Source organism: Thunnus thynnus, chromosome 16, assembly GCF_963924715.1.
Source record: "Thunnus thynnus chromosome 16, fThuThy2.1, whole genome shotgun sequence".
In the NCBI taxonomy this organism is placed as follows: Eukaryota; Metazoa; Chordata; class Actinopteri; order Scombriformes; family Scombridae; genus Thunnus; species Thunnus thynnus.
In genome coordinates, this window is record NC_089532.1 from 3,592,005 (window position 1) to 3,612,965 (window position 20,961).

Consider the following 20,961-nt stretch of genomic DNA (forward strand, 5'->3'; position numbering starts at 1 on the left):
ATCTCTCTCTTCATTTAGACTGAAACTGTCAGTCTTGTGATGACCAAAAAAACCCAGATCCTTGCATCATGTTAAAAAAAAAAACAAAAAAAAAAAACAGCCTACATCAAGTGACCTCCAACACCCCATGAACAATCAGCAGCAGGGCAGCTGACTATGACACCATCAGCTGCACAGCGATGTGTTTATCATACCAGTTCAGAGCAGAGAAACATTGATTGTATCTAAAAAATTCAATTCAATTCAACATGCTGACTTCAATTGTAGGACTCAGTGCAGAGATGCATACTTTATGTCTTCAAATTGGATGTATTTCTGTTGTTAATACTTGTTTTATGCATGTTCTCTTTACAATTTCATGTTTGTTTTTTATGTTGCCTCAAATATAATATTTGAACATGGCACCCAGTGGCATTCATCAATTTTCTCGTGATCAGAATTTTCTCTTAGGTAGAAATAAAATTTACGAGTCATGTTCAGATGGTCTCTAACTTTCTTCACAAGAGGAGAAACATTTAGAGTTATAATGTCTCAATCTGAATGAATTTGGAGTTTAAATATGATACAGAAATCACCTAAAATGATATAACTAAAACAAACTTTTCTTAGATTTTATGATTTTTACTTATACTTTTACAAATTCACTGCAAATTGCAGCTGCTTCAGGGTCTTTCTGCAGGTCTCTGTTCAGTATCATTTTGTGTTGCAGCTGACAGTGTAATATTCTCTCCTCTAATACCTCTATGACTGTCACATCCCTCGACCGCCTCCCATCACAGACCACTTAGCTTCTGAAAGACGTCTTTTAGTATCTAACTTCTAGTCAAAGCATTCCCTCTTTACTTCTGTCTCACAAACGCGCACCTCCGAATGAACAGGTGACGTTCGTCAGGCTGAAACAAGCGATTTACGACACGTTCGGGCAGTTAAGAGAGTTTTTTGAATCTGACTTGGAACACTTGTACGGGTTAGGGTTAGGGTTAGGGTTAGGGTTAGGGTTAGGGTTAGGGGTTAGGGTTAGGATTAGGGTTAGGGGTTAGGATTAGGAGTTGGGGTTAGGAGTTGGGGTTAGGGGTTAGGGTTAGGGTTAGGGGTTAGGGTTAGGGTTAGGATTAGGGTTAGGGTTAGGGTTAGGGTTAGGATTAAGGGTAGGGTTAGGGGTTAGGGGATAGGGGTTAGGGTTAGGGGTTAGGGGTTAGGGTTAACCCTACCCCAAACCTCACAGAAAAAGCCAGTTTTAGAATAAGAAAATGTAAGCATTCAATCAACCAAACAATACAGTAAAACATTTGCAAATAATTTTTTTTGTAATATTCTGATACTTAATATTCTGCTCCTTTATAGACAATTGCTACATTAAGAAGCACATTACTCCCACCGCCATCAACGACCTCTGCAGTCAGCAGAAATGTCACCCCGTGCTTGTAGCGTGCATGTGCATCCTCATTATCAAACACTCTTCAGTCTTGTCAGAACAGCTCTACTGAGTGGTCAAAAACTCCTCCACTCAGGATAAGTTTCGACTCTTATGGGTAGATATTAGCGTTGGAAAGGTTCACTTTTTTCACCCCTTTTCTTAAAACAATACTCAAATGAACACATACCCATTTAAACTGATGACTGTAATCATTCCTCTTGTCCATACTTGCCGTAAAGAAGAAATCCCTTCCTAACACGACTCCGATGTTAGAGACAGGAGACAAAATCCACCACCTTCCTTCAGTGCATTCAAAGTCTAGGTGCAGTCTGAGTTGGACAAATCAAGAGGATATCTTCCAAAGTTTGTTTTTTTAATCAGAAATCACCTCTTTGTGTTAGTATCCCTCCGCCACAGCTCAGCGAGGAGACACAGAGAATGAATTTCACATTCAAAAGACAATAAGTTTGTCTAACTTGGACTGCTAAAGCCTCATATTACTGTAGATTCAACTGATCTTTACAGTGCATCGATGCACAGTACAGACATGTGGATTTCGCCCACCATCACTTATATTGAAATCATAGATGTGTAAGATAATTTCACAGGCTGTCACTGCTGTTCCTGTTGCTGTATGAGGGACAGTTGGGTTTTTCTGGAGTACATTAATCATCAAGGATTCAAGCTTACATACAAAAGCACTGATATCAGTGAGTATGAGTCTGTGCTGTGGTTTATACTAAATTTAATTTGTCCTCCACAGATTTCTGTACAAATGCTGGTTATCAGATATCAACGTCTATGAAACCTTAAGTGGTTCAAATGACATCAGTCTTCTTCTCAGAAGACCTTATCAGGATTTTCAGGAATCTTTCAAGCCTGCAGTGGATGACACTGCTGCCAAAAAACCCTGAACGCTCCAAGCATGAATCAAACTGCCTTAAACATGTTTAGTGTGGTAACAGCCCGATGCTAGACACAGTGACTGCACTACAACACCCACCTCCCACCTGCTTGGAAACACCCAATAACCGGATGACTGCGGCAGGGAAACAAACGTGCAACGCTGCTTTTCAGCTCAATCCTGCCATGTTTTAGTTACACTCTGTTCTCGTGTATCTCGGGTGATGGACGACCTGTGGGTTAGAGTGGGAGGGTATCAGGGATTGTTGAGCAGCGTGACCTTGAAGAGTTTTTCGGCGCCGGCCGGTGGAATGCTTTTCAATGTGGGCGAAATCCGGAGAACGGAAGGGAATGTGCTTAAAGTCTAACGTCTTATTTCTGGTAATGGCAGGACTTCCCTACATCCTCCCCTTTACGCACACACACACGCATACTTTCAACTCCCCCACAACTCGGTTATTTGCATGTGGAAAAGGAATCTGGTATTTACAGCAACAGCCAGATTATTATTACACGGTGAGCAGTCTCAAGGCTGTGGAGAGGAGGTTGCCAAGCTTACATCCTCACTGATTTCCACCGCAGAGCCGGCAGAACAGGAGCAGATAGGGTCGGTTTTGTTGATGTGATAAAATAATCACCAGCGGCGTCGAAAGATTAGAGTGCAAACCAAATGTCCCTTTTCAAGAAAACTATAGTAATGTTGTAATAAACTGAAATGCAAGTCCCTTAAAGAAGTTTATCCTTTTCACACCTACCTCGTTTGGTCCAGACTTTAGGACTTTTCAGTTTGATCCGAACCAAAATTACAAGTGTGAAACCTCTCCTGGACCACGATCCGGACCAAACGACGAAAACCGTGGTTCAGTTCGTTTCTGGCGTCAAAACTTTTTCTGGACTTTTCAGACCGATTACAGGAAGTTCCAGTAAGCTATCGTCATGGGGAGAAAAAAAAGAAAAAGAAATGAGCCGCAGCAGCACACGGGGAGAGGAGGAGACCAAGTTTTTAATTAAAATATGGTATGACGACGTTATAAAAGAGTCGACTGGAAAAAACTCATAAAAATGCCAACAACTCCCAGGTATTGGAGAGGATGAGAAAGAAAGGATAAGAGAGGACGGGAGAGCAAAGCCACCTGAAGATGAAGAAACTGTAGTGTGTGTATATATATATAAAAATATAGTGGCAACAAAATGAATCTGTTCATTCATTTTTCTCCATTAATTCAAACGCCGATAGAAAGCTACCCGCTGAATTGACAACACGTCTACGTCAGACGTGTTCCCATCTTCAAACCAATCAATGTCAAGTATAAGGGGGCGCAGCCCAGCTAGGTGATGATGACAGGATGAAGGTATGTCATGTAAAGTTTTAGTGCTCTGCATAATTGCAACGTGAGACCAAAACTATCCAGATCAAATGTTCACAATGTAACAAAAACATGAACCTCGGTTTGGGCTTTCAGGTGTGAAAAGGCTCTAAGTCTCTGTAGGAATATCAACTTCATTTTTTTTGAGAGTAAAACTGAACTGACTGATCTGATCGGTTTCATTTACACCTGCTGTTGTGTGATATGCAAACTTTTTCATATCAAGGCTGTTCATCAACTCCAGAGACAGATATCATTGTGCAGTGCAGCGGTGAAGGATTTGCAAAATTTGGGATGAAGCGATGGTCCTTTCACTACAGACCAGATGTTAGATATGACAGATAGTATAAGCTACATTTTGCAAATTATTTATGGAAACATTTTCATCAGGTTCCACTCATGTTTGCATTAATATACAGTATATATTCTCTTTTTTGGGTGCAGAGGCTTCTCAAGCCTTTCAAAGTAAAATTCTGGCAGAAATTATTCATCAAATGGAAATTCTGAACTTTAAATATATCAAAATTGAGCCTTCACAGCCTTGAAAGGGTCAAATCTGTCCCCTAGTAGACTGTCACAGAGCTGAGTGTGAAAATAAAAACTGAAAATCGAGGCGAGGGTGTAAAGACAGAGCGTGTTGTATGATGTACAGATCGTAAAGGAAGTCTGGACTGACAGCTTTTATCCTCAGGCGATCAGACTGATCAACAGATCCAACCCACAGCCTCTGCCCCCACTCTGACCCACCTCACCATACAGGAAGCTTCACTCTGCCCCGTCTCCCACTCCCTCCCTCCACACACACACACACACACACACACACACACACACACACACACACACACACACACACACACACAAACACACACACACACACACACTCAGACATTCACCCGCTGTCTGTATATAGAATTGTGCACATATATTTCATCGTCTGATACTGCTCTGTATATTGTATTATTACTTTTTTTTTTATCTCTCCTGACATTTTATTAATTTTCTTTATTTTTATCATTTCTATACCTCATGTTTCTTTGATAAACGGTATTCAGAGTGAAAGGCAAAGGAAGGATTTCATTGTACAGGGAAACTTGTAACTGTGAATATGACAATAAATGCTTTGACTTGACTGAAGCTCCATGAGGAATAATTGCAAATTGTGATATTTGGTTATATAAATACCACTGAAAATGTGTGTTCCATTTGGCTGGTGAACTTCCGGTGGGATCTGGATCCACTGGATTCCACTTTAGGGGCTTACAGGTCTGGACTTTTCCTTATTAAGATTCAGCCTTATAAAAAAGGAAGGAGGAGCGGTCCGTCTGATGTCTCTATTGTCTCTGTCAGACCAGCACAAGTGAAGCCAAACTCAGCTCTTGACTGAGACACTGAACATTACTTTTGTCCATAAACGCCTCACAGAAAAAGCTCATTCAAACTTCTCAATTCAACAACAAAAAGTGTGTTTTTTACTGCCGTAGTACAGGTGCTTACATCCAGCCCGAGGTAGAGTGCAAATTAACTTTTTTATCCACCAGCCAAATGGTTCATGAATGTTCTGATTTTATCAGCCACTCAATGGATCACCACTGTTTTTATGGCTGCTGAGTGAAGCAAATCTACCAACCACTCACATATTTTACCAGCATTTAGCTGCTAATTATGTGCCCTGCAGCCAAAGCTTTAGACTGTGTGACTCAACACTGACCTCTGTGAAATAATCTTGTTTTTGACAAATTCTGTGTAACTCTGTGACATATTAGTTGTCTTCTGCGGTCTCTCCGCACAGGACTATAGTTTGGTTTTATCAGTAGATACTGAACACAGAGCAACATTATCATATTTGTTGATATCTTTCACCATCACCTTTGATCACACTGTAATAAACTCTTGTCATATTTCCAGGAGTTAAAGAAATATTTTAGGATTCCCTTAAAAATTAAAGAATCCTACAGCCTGAAACAAAACCACTTCTTCAATTTAAACCTTTTTGCTCCTTTTGCAGTGATTCAGCTGATTCTAACAAGTTGCCACCCTGACAAATAATCAATAAAACAATCACAATGAATTGCCTTTTAACATATTGAGGCTGCAAAGCATCGTTTAAGTTGTTGCTGGAGCTCAGCTTCTTAAATCCAGATAATTCTTATAAAGAGAAAGAATTTACTTTCAGGATCAGAGCAGAAGCTGCACCTGTTCAACCTGAATCCGAACCACAGGTCACTTTTCCCCCGAAACGCACCGCAGTCAAAGTCTTTTCTCTTCTTCTATGGTAGTAAAGTTGGAGATTAAAAAATATTATTTCATGTCACGAACCTGTCAGTGGTTTCAGCCGGTGATCTGCTGCTGCTGCTGTTGTTGTTGTTGTTGTTGGAGTTTTTGTCGGTTTTCAGCGCCTCCGTTGTTGCCGCCGCTGCTGAAGGCAGAAAAAAAAACAGCCGTGACGCGTAAAAGTGAAACTATAAACACGCATCACATGAACAGACGCTTATTCCCTCCGCGTTATTCCTCCAAGAACTTCACTCCTCGCGTTTCAGTATTTCCTTTATCCCTCTCTTTCCACTGGATTCTCAAAGTACCAGGTTTATGGGTCTGGCCGATCCGGAGACGTCACTGGTCACGCCTTTTTGGAGAGCTGCCCGGCAGCGCTGCGCACAGGAGGAGGAGGGTCAGTAACTTTACACAGCTGACGAATAAAATGCTTTTTTGGCATTATTTTTTTTCTGTAGTCTTTATAAGACATATGCCATATATAAGTAGAAGTTAAGTGACCACAAACTGAACATCTGTCATTTCTGAGCGGTCATCTGCTCAGAGTTAATCATTAAAAGAGATAGAACACAATAAAAAAAAACACCATGAGACCAAATGGAGCCACCAGCACAATTTATATCCACCAAGAAAATATCTGATCCTATAAACTGTAATTAACACTGAACTGAAATTTGAACAAAAACCTCCAGATTGAAGCTGCTGCATGTTTGGTTTGGATTTGATTCAACTTTAATCACCTTTCTGAGTCCATGTGATACATTTTGATTATGTAAATTCACAATAAGCTGTAACTGATGTTATGATGAAGGCAATAAAACATCAGTATTATCTGGAGTCATGCTGTTTTACTGTTTATTGCTGTTTCTCCATTCACCAGTCACATACTGTATATTTAATGGCTGTAGCCTACTGTTATTTTGTGCATTATAATCAATAAGATCACAATAATCCTAACTCTTCACTAGAAATATATTAGTTGCATGTGTTGATAGAAATTAAAAATGTCTTTTTTATTGTTTAGATTCAGTTTTTTTTCCTTAACTGACTGTTTATTCTCTTTATTTTTACATTTGAGGCTATATTTTCTTCTGTATATCCTTCTTATATTCCAGTTTTGACATAATTTCCCAACAGGATTATGAATGTTTCCATCTATCATATCTGCTTTGAGTGTTGCAGTTTGACGTACTTGTTGCCTTCGTTGCATGACTTTGTTGTATGTGTAAATATTGTCCATGATGTGTCAGAGACAAATTCTCTGCGGTCATGTCTGAAGCTGTACCGTATTGCATAATATTATCAAGTTCACCTTATTGTGTCCACTTCTTGCTTCTACAGGTATCGACAGATCCGGAGGTGGCAAAGTGGTGAAGACAAGACGAGCAGCCAGAGATGTTGATAATAAACAGCAGCAGCGGTGGATGTTTGAACATGCAGAGCAGAACTTCATCATCAGAAATGTATTATTTATTACGACGAGGGTCGTGTGACTGACAAAAACAGACCAAGATCTCAGATATTTGCTAATGAAAAGCTATCAGAGGGCTGGAAAGTAATACAATTGGTTTAAAAAATTAGAATTTTCCTTTTTTTCCATTTTTAGTTTTTAAGGTATTTGTGAGTATTAACTTCAGACCACCAAGCATTGATGTAAATCGTTGTTGCTTCATGAGTTTTCATAAAGAAACACATTTGTTTATGGATTACATTACCACATAAGGTGATTCCCAATTATGTCATTATATACCTATAATATAGAGTATCAATTAAGAATGCAGGGTATCAAACTGATTCAGATGATGCTTTAAAATCAAGTTACGGTTAAATGTGCGTAGCGGTTTATGTCAGTGTTGCTGATGAATTTACCTGTGTGTTTTACAAACAGAATAATCAATCATACATTTCACAGGAGGAAACTACATCAGTGCCACCGAAGCTACTTGTCCTCTTTGCATTTCTCATCCAAATTAGAAGTTGTTGCTCTTGAGATGACTTTGCTATAAACCATCTCAGACTGGTCAGTTGCAGTAAAGATGAACATGCTGTTACCTCCTGTTGCCACTTAGAAAATGCCAATTTACAACAGAGCTTACAGAGCGGCTTTAACTCTATTAGAATAGAAACATAAATAGAATTTACATAGAGACAGACTGGTGCGGCAGAGAGAAGCTTATGGTTTAAATTTTTCCATGTTTTTTTGTAAAGACACACAGGGAAACTTTGCATTGATTGCTTATTTATTTGTGCTGTTAATGTGAATTTTATGGGATTTTCCTGATGAATCAGTCTAATGTCTACAGTATTTATTACCACCACATACTGTATGTGTGGTCTGATGTCTAACAAGAAGGCTCAGCTTGAAATATTTTCAGCATAAGTCATGGTGTGATGCAGACTTTTCAGTTTGTCTGATGTTTTAGGCTTCACATGCCATGCTATATTCAGTTTAACCAGGGAATTACAGAACATCAAGTGCTATGTCACAGAAATTTTTAATGACTAACAGTTGCAAGTAATCTTATTTAGCAACTTCTCTGTTATTCTGGTTTTTATAATGAAGACGAGGTGCAGAGTTATTATTCCCTATATGGAATTAAGACCAGCTCTTTTTCTTTTTAACAGAATATATGAAAGCTCTTTGTTCAAAAGACTTAATGAACAAAATAATTGCTCCATATAATAAATCTGTCTATCAAGCAAAGAAAAGTTCCAACTGAGTCTAAGAGTGCTTGAGTTATTCCTCTCTATATAAAAGTTAACAAATTAGACAAAGGAAACTACAGACCAGTCTCAGTTCTTTTCAGGGCTAAATATATTGTATGAGTTACAGTCAGGATTTAGAAGAGCCCATTCGACTCGACTGAAACCTGTATTCTGTCCTTACCTGACCACATCAGGAAGGAGGAAGATGCTGGCAACCTCTGTTGTACGGTCCTGCTTGATCTCCAAAAAATACTGTAGATCATGAGATCTTGTTGTACAAACTAATAGCTGTTGGTTCAGTGAAGCAGCCGCCAAATGTATTAAGTCTTATATTTCAGGTAGACTTCAAAAGGTGGATGTTAATGGGACACTTTCTAGACCTGAGCCCATAACTTGTGGGGTCCCTAAGGGGAATGTCCTGGGACAACTACTTTTTTCATTGTATATTAATGACTGTTCAAGTGATCTCTTTCTTTACGCAGATGATGCTGTCCTGTGCACTAACGTGAACGCCCCCTGCTGATTGGCCAGATTAGTGTTGCGTGACTTGTTTACAGAGCCAATGCCGTGTATGGACACTGTACTTTTTTTCAGCACACCCACAGAACGGACAGCTAGCGGACCGTGATGAGATATTCGCTGAATTTGCCAAAAAAAAAGTGTATTGGATTAGAATTACTGACCCTACCTTTAAGGTAGGGCAGAAAGCAATAGCAGCAAAAACTGCTGTAAATTATTTAGGCTGTATTCTCGATAATCAGTTTACAGGGGGAGGCCATGGCATTAAAAGCACTCAGGAAAATGTGTCGATAGACTAAATACTTAGCCAGAAAAGCAGTTCTGCTAGATAGTGCAACATTAGAAAATTCTGGCTGGGGCTCTGATTCAGTGTCACTTTGATTATGCTGCCACCTTCTGGTGCAGCAGTTCTCCACAACTCATTAAAAAACAAGCTGCAGACTGCTCAATAAAAGCTTATTATAGTTGTACTCAAATTTCCTCTCTGAACACATTTGGAGCCGGCACACTTCCAAAACCTTAATTATGTCAGCGTGGAAAGAAGGATGATACAAACTAAATTAGGTATCACTTACAGAATAATGAAGGATACAGCTCCCAGTTACTTCTACATCAGAGATCATTATAACTATGCAACAAGATGTAACTTAACAAACATCATTCCTTTCAAATTCAAGAGTTCTGCATGAAAAACACATTTTTATACACTGCTGCAGTTCTCTGAAGCAACAGCAGACTGAGAGGGGTTTTAAACTTTTAATAAAGAAATGGTTCGTGTTTGGATAAGTTTGTTTTGCATGTTGTATGATTATTCTGTTTTGGTCATTGTTGGTTAGTTTGATTATATTTTGTTATTGCATGTGTTGCCTGACTTGAGTATCTGCCATCCTACCCCCCTTTTTCCCCTCAGAGGACCACAATGGAAATAAGATTTTAGCTTTATTGTGTTTTTATCTTCAATAATTTAACTGTATGTCAGGACTGCATGACTATCTATCGATCTATCTAATAAATAATGGTGTGTCAAAATTTACACACTTTCAAGCTGACTGTAGGAAGACTTCATTTTCAAAACCTTTACATTTCTTTTGAGTTATAATTTGCCAATCTAGTGCTGGATTTACCAACTAGCCACTTAAAAGTAGCATCATTATTTTCATTTTTTAGGCTATTGGCCTTTTTGTGTATGTAGGTGTTTTTTCAAACAGTGAACATATGATTAAAATAAACCTTTTCAGTTTTAAGTTGATGATTTTTCAGTATGTTGGCTCTAACTAGTTAAGTCTGAGCAGGATTTAGGGCTCCTAGACAATCTTTTTGATTTGACTTCCATCTTTGATTGAGGGTTAGGGTTAGGACAACCCTAACCCTAACCCGATCTCAGCACTAGAAAGGGTGCATCCGAAGTCTCTTAAATTGCATCCACGTTTCCCTCACTTGCGTCTTTTCCTTGCGTCTTAGTCCCTCCCATCATGGATGCATGGAGAGACATGAGGAAACCAAGCGAGGAGAGAGGAAACGAGGAAATTTGTTTCAAGAGACATGAGACGTGCTTAAGGTCATCCTGCTTTATTGCAGCTGCCTATGGTGCGGCGGTGACCTCATTTCCATATTCAGATCTCAAGGCTTTGCACAAAAAAAAATCTGATCCACCAATGTCCACCAATCTATCGTGCAGCTGTGGTGGTCAGCAGGTTCAGGGTTGTTCAGTTCTGTCTTTTACAACTGAAATGAAATCTGAGTGGATTTGCAAAGCTTGTTTGACATTTTTAAAATAGTTTCCAAGGCCAATTTAAAGGGCCGAAAGAGTAGATCAGACTGATTTTGACCTTTTACTGACCTTTTACTGCTGTCAATGATGCCTGCTGATAATATAAAAGAGCAGAACAATGTTGGTAAAACTAGCTTCTAACCCCTTTGTGTTTGGGTAGACCAGAAAGTTGCACAGCAAAATTTATTCCACTGGAAAATCACCCCATCGCCAACGTATTTGTACTGTCCACAAGTGTCTCAAGACAATATCTCTTCTGTTGAGTTATTTTAGTCCAGTATTACTTATGTATTGGACAATTCTTCATCTTGATTTACGTCCAATGTCAACATTCAGTTCCAACACAAGAAGTATTGAGTCCTTTTGGAGTCTCGTCATGAACCAGCGATTAATGTTCTCCTTTTTATCAACCGTAACCACGATCTTTGCATAACCATAACCAAATGTTTTAGTTGCCAAACCCTAAATTTACATTAACCAAAGTGTATAAGCCATAACCACAGTCGTTTCTCAGCCTTACAAATGTTGTAGACAGTTAGAATTTAAAAAAATCTGGCGCTGAACGTTAAAAAACCATCATCATTGAAGGTGATTCAGGGTTTTGCAGAAACGTCCAACATCAACGCTGAGGTTGAGTGGTTGAATGGTTGAGAAAATTGGATAGTGCAACACAAAAATGATGGCTTCTTCCATTTTGGACTCTCCAACTCGCTCCAAGGTCAGCACTGTAAAGATACTTTGCAGTTGGTCAACAGCATGAATTTATGTGTCAAACTGTATATGAAAGATCTGCATGAATTTACTAGCAAATGCAGTCATAATGGAGATTTCATTGAAATTAATTGATGAAATTTTGCTGTTTTTTTATGAGTCTGATTTTAGCCTTTTACAGTATTTAATAGCAGATATCAGTCAGTCGATGCTATCAGCTTACAATATGATAGAGATGCTGAATATTTACTCAGTCTGCTTCATGCTATGTACAACCAGACACTGTTCCTGCCTCAAACTCAGTTAAAGAGGAAATAACCCAGAATCAGAATCAGATTAATTGCCAAATACGTTTTCACATACAAGGAATTTGTCTTGGTGTACTGCTGCATAACAAGTAAAGTAGTGGAGAGAAAACAAGTATCTATACAAAGTGAGAAGAATTACCACAAGAGACAGGTGCTATGAATATATAAATCTAATTTTACAATAAAGAATAAGTAAAAAATGTTCTATGTGAAGAGAGCTGTAGAGTTTACACCATGTTAGATGTGATGAGTTCACGTATGTGCATTATAAGATTATAGATTTCACATTCATATAATTTGTGGTGACTATGAGTGGGATAGAGTGGGGGGTCGAGGACCTTGTTGATGAGGCCGGCTGCAGTCAGGAAGAGACTATTCTTGTGGCGAGAAGTTTTTGGTCAAGACGGACTGCAGCCTCTTGTCGGAGGAGAGTGTTCGAAAAAGTTTATGTCCATGGTGGGAGGGGTCATAACATGCATAAAACTTAACAAACCTCATGTCAGTGTCTTAATGTCCACTGTAAATCAATGTGATAGAATTGGGTCAGTTTTTCCATCAAAACAAGAGATGTTGTAAGATCTGCTCTTGACCTAAACGGTTAGTCTGGAGCAACAAAAACTTTTGGGAGCCAATTTTCAGCTATAACGATGATCAGTTTTTGGCCGATATGAACAATTAGCAGCTTCAACCCCAAAATATCTGCTTTTAAAACCAATTTCACCATCATTTTTTTCCTTTGTGAAAATGGACAGGGTAAAGGGAGGGATCTGATTGAAATACAAAATAAAAAACCCAACAGGAGGAAAATCAAATATTGCTGCAGGTTTGGTTTGAGGAGTGTTTGAATTCTTTAGACGTGATGTGCTGAACATACAATCCGGAGCCAGAAACACAACAAAGAAGGAAGAAATGGAGTTTTGATAGAAACTTTGTTTTCTCCCCTCTGTTTGTTTACCTCAGATGATTCATTCATTCAGTTTTTTTTAGTTCTTTAGAAATACAGCATGCTCGCTCTGATTCATAGATTCTTCTCCGCCTTCTTCAATTATCTTCTGATATTTCTATTTGCCATATTAGTCAACTGCAGCATGATGTTATATGATACGAGGCAGCACCAGTGGACTACTTCCCTTCCAAAAAAAAAAAAATCCTGAGTGAAGGGAGGAACTGCGTGTTCCCTCTTGTGTGTCCTCTCTCCTCCGTTTGCCTTTGCTCCAGTAGCACAGAGACCAGTAAGAGAAAGATAGATGCCCTCCCACTCAGACTGGGAAATGTGTGTGTGTGTGTGTGTGTGTGTGTGTTTGAATGAGTGTGTCATGTGCTTTTTTGTACAGGGTTTTCTGCACTGATGTAGACTCGCTCTGCTTCTTGCGTTTCCAAAAATTCTTTGCAAATTCAAGCTGATTCATCTTTTGCCCAAATTTTTTCCTTCATCATGTCTGAATTACTTTTATTGGCCCTCTGTGCTCCGGCCGCTTTGGCAGTAATGACAAACGGGGGAGAAGAGGTTGGATTCCATCTGCCTGCTTCCTATTACTCCAGTAATAGAGGGAAGATTGAGCTGCACGGGCTCCGACGTGAAGCACTGGTTAGGTCGGGAGGGGACTGATGGATTATTAGCATCAATACAGATCTATCTTCTGAATGAAAGGAGCTGAACAGAGCGCAGGTTTTGAGAAAAAAACCAAACATATCCTCTCAGAGGAGTTGGAGGGGAGGAACTCAGAGTTGTGCTCAAATCCAATTCAAGTCTATATTTTAGTTTCATTGTGATATAAAGTGGAAATATAATTGAATTTTGAGTTAAATTAAGTGCAAATAGTATCTAATTAATTTAAGCTTTCGCTGTACTGTCCATTTACAAGACATGTAGAGGTAAAAACCAATAGATTTTCCTGCCAATTAAAGCCAAACCTTTAATTCCTGAAATATACTGTTATTTTAAAACTAAAAAAAAAAAATCCTGAATTACATCATGTCCTTCCCACACAACTGTATCCTATCAAAGTATTTTTTGAGCTCTTCCCAGCTTTTAATTGTGACTTGGATCCAAACAAAGAGCAGTGTGGGAGTGAGGAGGAGCGGCAGGACAGGTTACCTTGAACTCTTGTACCTTCAGTCTGGTGGAAATCCTTCCCTTGTCTGGGCAATTTAGGACTTTACGAAATTTACTGGCAAGACTGCTTTCGGTCCTTGACCAGAAGACACAAACCCTGACGGCAAACTCCTTGTTCATCAAGGATATGGGCTCCACGACAGAAATCACATTTACACTTTAAGTAATTAGCTGATGGTCCTTTTAGGAGCTTTTATGATTCTGTTTCTAACATTACATGAAAGAGATGCAAGAGTCAGAGCCACAGAGTGCTGACTTATCACATTTCATGGCCTCAGAATCACCAGGTATAGATATAGATAAACATCAGTGTTTAGTTTCTGAGTTTAGATCCTGGAGCTCCTTCATTTCTACAACTATGTATTTGATCAAACAGGCCCAGAGGTGAGTAAATGGTAAGTTTTGGGGTTTAAAGTGGCTATAATTGATATTTTTCATAATAACAATGTATTAAATGTTAGTGTGTAATGTGTTTGGCTCGTAGTGATGAATCTACAGAGAATTATCAGTGTCTCTGCAGCTCTTCTCAGCTTTATGGAGCTTTATAGTGAGTTTCAGCTCATTGTTTAGTTGTCCGGCTGCAACTTTACTGTTTTGGTTCACTCTCAGCGCTCTCATAGCGCCATTTTCAGAGAAAAAGCTCTAAAAACTCACTGTACACTACCTGCTCAGCGCCAAACAGCAAACAGACACAAGTTAGCTGTAGTGTAGCTGGTGAACATAGTGGAACATTTAGCAGCTAAAGAGCCAGATATTTCCCTCAGGAGTTGGTAGAGAGTAAAAACAGAGCTATAAGAGAGTGAATATTGGACTTAAATTCACCAGGTGGACAGAAACACGACTCTAAATGAATAATAATGTTGCTCCGTAACTGCTGGATATGGAAATAAGCAACTGTTTGCTAACAAGGGGAGGGGAGCTGCAGTAGGTTCACCACTATGAGCCACCAACAACACATTACACACTGACATTTCATGAATTATAAAAAATATCAATTATTGCCAATTTAAGGTTTGGTTACTTTAAAATCTTGGGTAGGTATAAGTACGTTGTTAAGGTTAGGATAAGAATATTAATTTGGGTTAATACTTCATTAAGTTTAGGGTTGAGTTGTTGTCATAAAAAACATCACTGTCATTATAAACTATGGCCACTAGAGGTCACTGTCACTTGAATGTAAACATGTCGTTTTAGGGCACTTCCTGAAATGACCTTCTGACGTTTTTCTTGGGATTAGTCTCAAAATACGGAAATAAAAAAACAAAAACAGAATTTCCTGAAATACAAGAGTTTATGAAAATAAAAAATAATGTTTTTTAATTCAGGTACAAAGGATGTGAGATGTATTTGGCCCATGTACTCTACCTTCATCCAAACACATATGGACTCAGGGACAAACAGAAACTTCACCTTCCATCAACGTTGTTTACTGGTATCATCTGCCTGTTGCTATGGGATTTTTAGCACTCGGCCTTCTCTCACTCACGCTGGTCCTCTAGAGAACAAACAAACATACACATAAAGGACATTAAGGGAGAAGGATTGGTATCACAGGCCTGGATTCTCACAAAACTGTGTTTATTTTTGTGAGGTAAGGGTAAGGGTTGCTGGCAGAAAGTGGAAAATGAGTCAATCATATTTTTAATCTGCTTTTAATTAACTAAGTTATCTGGGTACACATTCAGTGGAGTGCTCTGCTTTTTATGAAGCAGTGATACTGTTTATTTTAACTTAAAAAGTTTCTAAGATAGAAACTTTGGAGTTTAAAGAGACGCTGTCAGGAGAATTTCTTTCTTTTTATATGTTAAATGAAGACACTGGTAAAAGATAAGTGTTTAAGTATTCACTCAGTTATGACACACTTTAGTAAAAACATCATAACTGGATTGAAATTTAGCTAATTTTGGAGCATTTAGATAAAAATCTCTTTACCTTCTTTAAATTAGAGGAGCTGGTTTTGTTGGTCAGTGTCCAGTATTGCGACAAGTCTTCATATCTAATCAGTTAATACGGGGGGTGGGAGAGGGGAGTTCAGGGTAAATTTGTGAGTAATGTCGATTTGGAGAAAAGCTGAGTAATAGACTGAGTGGGGCCAAGAATTTGAGTAAAAGTGAGTCAAGTTTATGATATTGTGTCGCCATGCCTCGATGATGATGGTGAGAATAGCATGCATGTAACATTACTAAAGCCAATAAGTGATGAATCATCCTTATTCATGAATCATACATCAAGAATAGCCCAATTTTATGCATGATTCATGATGATGAAGATACAGAAAAACAAAAATGCATGGCAAAATAGCATATTCAATATTTTAGAGACCCCCCCCCCCCCCCCCCCCCCCCAAAAATGTCATAAATCATGTTTTCAGGGAAGCTCATGTCTTATTAAGAGGAGCCAAGCTCCCCTGTAGTTTGCACCTTGAGTTAATGCCCTTTTAACAAAACTATCATCTGTTTCAAACCATGTCAATTAACTTCTATTCATAAATCTCCCTCCCTCCTCAAATAGCTTTGCAACCTCCTTTGTTTCAGATAAGGAGACACTTCACCTGAGAAAATCCTTCTTGCAGAGGAAAAGAAAAACGAAGAAACGTCAGAACAGCAACAGAACAGACAGACATGCAATAGATGTTTGTACAGAATAGATCAAAATAAAAATAGTGAAATGGCAAAGCACGAAAAGATTTTCAGTAGCTGTGCTCTTATCTTGAGCCCAGTTTATTTCAAAACAAGTGCATACTACTAAATTAAATCTGCATCAAATACACATAGTGACAATCATGCTGATTAGCTGAGAATATCAATCCTGATCAGGAAAATCAGGGCTTGGAAGAAAAATTAATATATCAAATTTTAAATTACGCATGACCACAAGTTATGAGCACAAACTGTCCATGCTTATGGCCATAAAAATGTTTTCGTGTTGCTCTAATACAATCAAATTTTGTAGGATCACTCAAAGTTTGAATTTATTTGATTGCAGTTACACAATGAGTCTTCTACACAAGAGTTTGTCTCATGATGTATATGGCAATCTATGGTATATGCCAAAAAAAAGATATGTACCAAATTTAGTGAAGACTGGCTGGAGAACAGGAAAAAAAAGGATTGGCATAAAAATATAATTAGGAAGAAAGAGAGAGAAGAGTGTAAATGTTCTTTCTTAGCCTACAGAACCTACGTATAATCTTAACTCAAGGTCCATTTACTAGCTTTTTTTGGAACTTTCCACTAATACAGTACAGAACAATATCAGCAAATACCACTTACAACACAAAAGATCAGTCGTGAAGACCTTCAACACAGAACACAGAGAGAAGGATGCAGTGAATAAAATCACTGGTTCTGCTGTATTGATTTCCATCGTTTTTTTGTGCAATGCTAAATCTGTGGAGTGCTCTTTTAAGAACAGAATGGACAATGAATCAATGTCAAGTCAATTTTATTTGTATAGCCCAATATCACAAAACACAAATTTGCTTCAGAGGGCTTTACAGTCTGTACAGCAATACATCACCCATCCTTAGACCCTCGATTCGAGTAAGGAAAAACTCACTTTAATGGGGGGGAAAAATGGAAGAAACCTCAGGAATGAATGTGATGAAGAGGACACCAAGCAGCTTCCAGGTGCCACCAGAACAGAACAGGACCTGAGCCACACAACCTCCATCAACATGGAGCCCTGGCAGGAGGACATGCACACAGGGGAGACTCAAATCACACCATTCAGACATACACAGAGGAAAAGAGACAAGAAAAGACATCATTCAGAGAGAGAGACATCAGGTGAGGCTGAACTACTGCAGGATGGGGAACCAGATTCAAAACCTCAGGAAATGGCACCGACAGCCAGGGAAGCAGAGCGGTTCCAGGATGGGCGCTAGTCCAGCAACAGATGCCCCATTAGGAGCATCCCAGTGGGACTCCCTTACATGGTTCGGCTGTTGGAACATCTCGCCAGAGTCTTCACGTCACAAGGATTCAACACAGTCTCTCTGCTGGTACATCCCAAAGTAGTTACATACTTAGATCATGTGATGACGACTGAGCCATCTCCTTGATAACTGAGCAAAATCAAAGTGGGTTGGCTCATGGGTGTAACTTTCCAATAAATGTCACAGAAATGTGTTCACAACTTTATGTGATGTCCTGGCAGCTATTATAAAAAATAAACAGATAAACAAGGCCAAAATAAACAATGTTAAAACTGAATAAATAGGACTTTTAAGACTCTGCAATCTACTTGTATCATCTGACACAAGGAGCCGCCTTTGGGTTTGAATTCCTCTGACGATCAGACAACGTGATTATCACAGTCCCCCGTATCGGCCAGCTGCTGTCCTACATAACCAAAATCTGATTAATTCATGATTATCAGATCTGTCCTATCTCACAGGTCAAACATGTGTGTTCTCTAGATATACCTGTTCATACAGATGTAAACATTTAGAGCTGGAGGTGTTTTTGCATCAATGCTGCCCTGCTTGCAGCACTCTGCTGCCATGGTGACATGGAGGTTGTTTACCCAAACTGGGAAGCAAGTGAACCAATTTAATTCATGTGTTTTTCCACTGCATGAAAATGCTGCTGTGTCTAAACATGCAATGTGTTTTTTAGGTTCCATTTGAGCAAACCTCTTTTCTTTTTCTTCTTCTACCAAGTGATGCAGTGACCTTCTCACCAGTCACATCCTAACTTTCACTGTGAACTAAACCTGACATGATCTGCTTTTCCCACCTGAATCATCACCTGTATTCCCATATCTCCCTCCCCATTTCCTGTCTTTATCCCCTTTCTGAAATGAAAAGTACAAGAGTAAGAATGTTAAGTAATGTATTAAACAGTGTGTGTATCAGTGTAAGCTGTAAACATTAGCATACCTGACTAACTAACTTTAATCTTATTACATACAGTAGTAACCTAGTGATACTTCCAAGGCCAAGAGTTACCATATTATTCGCTAACTATTATTTTGGGGGGTGACATTAGCAGAACATCCGTTCAAGATTGACACGTCAGCTGTGTGGAAGCCGGCCTGACACAGACGCTACTATATCAGAGTTTAGGGTAACATTAGCATCTGTGTTCTGCTTTTGGTAACGTTTACCAAACTCATTAGTTCTAGATCCTCATCCCAAAATCCTTTTCTCAAGTAAAAGTAAAACATTGTTTGAAAATACTCACAGTAAAACATAAATTTAACATTTGTGTTGCTTGTCCAAGTAACTCCTTATGTAGGCTATCTCCATCTCATTGGTCTTCGAGAAATATCAGTCTGATATAAAAATTTTTCTAATAATATTGTAGAATAATACTAGGACTAGGTTATCTAGCTTTACAATATAAGAACAATCCTTTATTTCCATGGGTTTTACTTGGATCATCAACTGGGACTGGGATGCCAGCTTTACCTGAGACATATAGCTTTAGCTAATGTTAATTAGCTAGCTAGCCCCCCCCCCCGAAGTGACATACAGATGCACTCCAGGACCCCATGACATCACTGTTGGATGTGGTTACAGCTGCAACAAAGCATACATCTGACTACACTCACCACATCAAACTACACCCGCATTATTTCTGTGATTACATAATGATTATAATACATTAGAAGAAAGGAAATTAAAGGGAAATTAAAGGCAAAAATAGGTAAAAAGAGCGAAAACGGCGAGTGGAGATAGGAATTTATTCCAAGCAGATAAAGGTACTGGGTCTGATGAATACCAGCAGAGTCACCTTTGATATTTGCAACAGCTGCAGCATATCACCGTATGACTCCACTTGATCAAAGTTTGCAGATGAATAGGCATAAAGGATATAATTTTCAGCTGTGGCATAAATTTTAGGTTGTTTTCACTGTTTGAAATAAAAAGCTTTATTTCGATGGGGAACATTTTTCTCACTCAATCAGACCCAAAGCTCTGCTCCAGGAGTCACCAGAACAGAGAGAAGTCAACAAGCATTATCGTCAACCTGGTTGCTATGCAACACAAATTTTGAAAATGGTGTGACAGACAAAAATTAGCACTGGCTACCTAATACATGGTAACAAAGAAGATAATGATATCAAATTTAACAAACAAGAGCAAGGCAGTGATTTGCTGAAGAAAATGATGAGAAGCTCATTCCGAAATAGAGGACGAGAGAACATGACGTCCCACCAGAGAGAACAAAGTGCATGTTGTGCAAAAACTCAACTTAACAGTACCAGTTTAAAGGACCACTTTCGTACATGCTCCATCTCAGATAAACTAGCGTTAGCTCCAGTCCAAGGTAGTGGGGCGTGTTTCCAGAGTGTGAAAGGCAACACTCCGCACTCGATGTCCTGGCTCCAAACAGAAAAGATGGTGGAAACGGACTTTCTCCAGGAGAAATCTAGCCCTACTTCCCTACTGGTGGATGTGGTCACATTGCAGAAGGTGTTTTTCAACACAATAGCTTGGACCTAGAGAATATGATGAATCTTTGTTGAGCAAAACAACTTTCTTCAGACATCCTATCATTGGATGATTGAGGTGAACCTTCACAGACATCTTATCCCAAAGATCCCCTTCCCCTTGTGCCGACAACCCAATCAAACTGTGGGATTTGTTAGTGCAGCAACAGGATATGATCCCTCACTGGCTTCCCAAGACACAACCAAACAGACAGCACTGCCACTGCTACTTTTTTTTGTATTAACTGCTTTATTACACACTTGAGTTCAGAAGTACAGGTTTATTAAGTTTTATTTAATGAGGACAAAGGCTTTATCAACATAATAGACAGTCAAAGGAAACAAAATGGGATAGATAGTTGCCCTACCACTGACTAATAGTCTGAGTTCAAGCTAATAACACTGAGAGCACATGTATTCTTTGACCTGCTGAG

General features: G+C 39.0%; 1 protein-coding gene across 6 annotated transcripts in view; it reads right to left on the reverse strand.

Moving 5' to 3' along the window:
• Positions 1-6,246, reverse strand: part of esr2b (estrogen receptor 2b) — a 44,284-nt gene extending 38,038 nt beyond the window's left edge. For 4 of the 6 annotated variants that reach the window (XM_067614897.1, XM_067614895.1, XM_067614898.1 and 1 more), the window contains exon 1: positions 6,004-6,246. The gene's annotated coding sequence lies outside the window, so the exon portion shown is untranslated. Of the gene's footprint in view, positions 1-3,075; positions 3,249-6,003 lie in introns of all 6 variants that reach the window. The other 2 variants (XM_067614894.1, XM_067614893.1) reach the window with 2 other exon arrangements.
• Positions 6,247-20,961: the final 14,715 nt, after the last annotated feature.